This window comes from Elephantulus edwardii, unplaced genomic scaffold, assembly GCF_000299155.1.
Source record: "Elephantulus edwardii isolate Elephantulus edwardi_28Jun2011 unplaced genomic scaffold, EleEdw1.0 scaffold00003, whole genome shotgun sequence".
Taxonomy (NCBI): Eukaryota; Metazoa; Chordata; class Mammalia; order Macroscelidea; family Macroscelididae; genus Elephantulus; species Elephantulus edwardii.
In genome coordinates this window covers 36,943,804-36,947,328 of record NW_006399753.1, presented here as the reverse complement: position 1 = coordinate 36,947,328, position 3,525 = coordinate 36,943,804, and the positions used below count along the sequence as shown (strand labels likewise).

Sequence of the window (3,525 nt, the reverse complement as noted above, 5' to 3'; positions counted from 1 at the left end):
TGCTTCTTGGCCGCCATGTAGCCCATGGTCGAGTTGTCCCTCAGGGCCTGCGCCTTCATGATTCGCTCCATGTTTGCCGTCCAGCCGTATGTGCTGGTGACAATGCAGCATGGAGATGTGACCAGGCGGTTGGACACCACCACCTTTTCAACTTTTTTCTCCAAGATGTCTTTCATAATTTTGCAGAGGTTTTCAAACTTGGTTTTCTTCTCCTCCTGCTTCTTCTTCTCTTCCTCATCTTCAGGAAGCTCCAAGCCCTCTTTGGTGACTGATACTAAAGTCTTCCCCTCAAATTCCTTGAGCTGCTGCACACAGTACTCCATCGATGGGCCTCCAGGCCGTGCTTCCGCAGGCGCTCCACGAAAGCAGAGTTGGCCACCTGGTCCTTGGTTTCACCAGTGATGTAGTAGATGTGCTTCTGGTTCTCCTTTATCTGGGTGCAGTAGTTCTTGAGGGCCACCATCTCATCACCAGAGGCAGACGTGTAGTATCTCAACAGCTCTGAAAGCTTCTTCCGGTTTTGGGAATCTTCATGTATTCCAAGCTTAATGTTCTTGGAGAACTGCTCATAAAACTTTTTGTAGTTCTCCTTGTCCTCTGCCAGTTCAGTGAAGAGCTCCAGGCACTTCTTCACCAAATTCTTCCTGATAACTTTCAAAATTTTGCTCTACTGCAACATCTCACGGGAAATATTCAGCGAAAGATCCTCAGAATCCACCATGCCTCTGATGAAATTGAGGTACTCTGGGATCAGCTCCTCACAGTTATCCATGATGAAAACCCTGCGGGCGTACAGCTTAATGTTGTTCTTCTTCTTCCTGTTTTCAAATAGGTCAAAGGGAGCCCGTCGCGGGACAAAGAGAAGGGCGCGGAACTCTAACTGCCCTTCAACGGAGAAATGCTTGACAGCCAGGTGGTCTTCCCAGTCGTTGGTCAAGCTCTTGTAGAACTCGCCATACTCTTCGTTGGTGATGACGTCGGGATTCCTGGTCCAGATCGGCTTGGTTTTGTTGAGCACCTCCTGGTCGATGTACTTCTCCTTGATCTTCTCCTTCTTCTTCTTGTCCCCGTCGTCCTTCTTCTCCTCCTCCTCCTCATCTGAACCCACATCCTCGATCTCGGGCTTGTCGTCGGCCTCCTTCTCTTCCTTCTCTTTTTCCTCCTCTTTATCTTCCTTCTCCTCAGCCTCGTCATCACTCACTTCTTTGTCTCGCTCTTTCTCCACAAACAGAGTAATCGGATAGCCGATAAACTGAGAGTGCTTCTTCACAATATCCTTCATTCTCCTTTCCTCCAAGTACTCAGTCTGGTCCTCCTTCAGATGCAGAATAACCTTTGTTCCACGACCCATAGGTTCACCTGTGTCGGTCCTGACGGTGAAGGAGCCGCTGGCAGAGGACTCCCAGGCGTACTGCTCGTCGTCGTTGTGCTTGGTGATCACAGTCACCTTCTCAGCGACCAGGTAGGCCAAGTAGAAGCCCACACCGAACTGCCCGATCATGGAGATGTCGGCCCCGGCCTGCAGTGCTTCCATGAAGGCCTTGGTGCCCGACTTGGCGATGGTGCCCAGGTTGTTGATCAGGTCGGCCTTGATCATGCCGATGCCTGTGTCCACGATGGTCAGCGTGCAGTCCTGCTTGTTGGGGATCAGGTTGATGTGCAGCTCCTTGCCCGAGTCCAGCTTGCTGGGGTCCGTCATGCTCTTGTAGCGGATCTTGTCGAGCGCGTCCGTCCGAGGAGTTGGAGATGAGCTCCCGCAGGAAGATCTCTCTGTTCGAGTAGAAGGTGTTGATGATCAGCGACATGAGCTGCGCGATCTCGGCCTGGAAGGCGAACGTCTCCACCTCCTCCTCCATCGGCTGGTCGCGGGGCTGCGTCTCCTCCGGCATCTTGGCGACAGGACCACGGGCTCCGCAGTTCAGCAGCAGCAGCCTAAAATTGTTTTATGTTTACTGGCTTACATACAAAGTTCTTAAAATTTGTATATGTTGTTTTTCAAAACGGATCTTTCCCTGTTCATACAAAATACTTCTACAAGAAACACTAAAAGATCTATATGAGTGGGAAAATGTTCCTTGTTCATGGATAGGAAGATTCAATATTGTGAAAATGGCAATCCTATCATAAGCAATTGAAAAGTTTAATGGAATCTCAATACATAGACCAAATTAATATTTCAAAGAGATAGAAAAGGTAATTGACAAGTTTATTTAGAGAGGAAAGAAACCTCTAACTAAAAAAAAAGAAATAAAGAACAAACACACTTCTGAAAAACAAAAATGAAGTGAGAGACACTCCCTGATCTCAAAGCTACTACACAGTTGTAATAACCAAAACAGCATGGCACTGGTACAATGACAAGCACAAAGACCAGAATCGAGAACCCTGAAATTAATCCATCTATCTATGGCCAAGAGATATCTGACAGGGGAAAAAAAACCTCTCAAATGGGGAAATGACAACCTCTTCAACAAATGGTGCTGGCAAAACCGGACAGCAACCTGCAGAAAGCTGAAGCAGGATGCACACCTCTCACCATAAATAAAAATCAATGCCAGGTGATTTACCTAGGGGTAAAGCCCCAAATCATAAATATCACAAGAGACAAAGTTAGACCAAGCATAGAAGGCTTAGTGCATGGCATAAAAAGGCTAACAAATAAGATTAAATCCCCATGCACATCAATGACTTTCCCAACAAGGTGAAAAGAAAAGCCTACCGACTGGAAAAACACCTTTGGTAAATATCATGTCAGACAAGGGTCATATAACAAAATTTTACAGAATCTTACAGGGCCTCCAGAAGGAAAAGACCGATAACACAATTACAAAATGCACAAAAGACACGAAAAGAATTTTCACAGAGGAAGATATTAAAATGGCCAACAGACACATGAAGAAATTCTCAAAATCAGTGGCAATAAGAGAGATGCAAATCAAAACTACAAAGAAATACCATCTTACCTCAGCAGTAGAGACAAAAGTTTAACAGGACAGCAAACAATAAATGTTGGAGAGGACGTGGTGAGACGGAAACTCTCATACATTGTTGATAGGATTGTAAAATGGTACAACCACTACGAAGGCAGTTTGGTACTTCCTCAAAAAGCTCAACATAGAAATTCCACATGACAGCTATTCCACTGCTTGGAATATACCCTTAGAATATTAATACTGAGACACAGATGAACATTTGTACAACAATGTTCATAGCAGCATTATTCACCATCACAAGAATATGGAAACAGCCCAAATGTTCAATCACAATAAAAGGGATTGAGAAACTGTGGTACATTCACACAATGGAATATTACACAGCATGCAGGAGCAGTGATTTAGAAAATTACTACATAACTTGGGAGGGACTGGAGAGCATTACGCTAAGTGAACAAACTCAGTCCCTTAAGGACAAATATATATGAGACCATTACTGTAGAAATACAAAGATAATTGCCGGCGCTGGCTGAAAATCGCCTGTGACTTCATCCGTAGCCACTGGTGAAAGTTAGCGCCCAGAGCCATCAGG

At 45.5% G+C, this 3,525-nt stretch overlaps 1 pseudogene across 1 annotated transcript in view; it reads right to left on the bottom strand.

The window, feature by feature from the left end:
• The window catches only part of LOC102855392, a 219,830-nt pseudogene extending 217,941 nt beyond the window's left edge, over positions 1-1,889 (bottom strand). The window contains exon 1 of the transcript XR_438822.1: positions 4-1,889. The product of XR_438822.1 is annotated as a heat shock protein HSP 90-alpha-like (transcript). The remainder of the gene's footprint in view (positions 1-3) is intronic.
• Between the last annotated feature and the right edge of the window lie 1,636 nt (positions 1,890-3,525).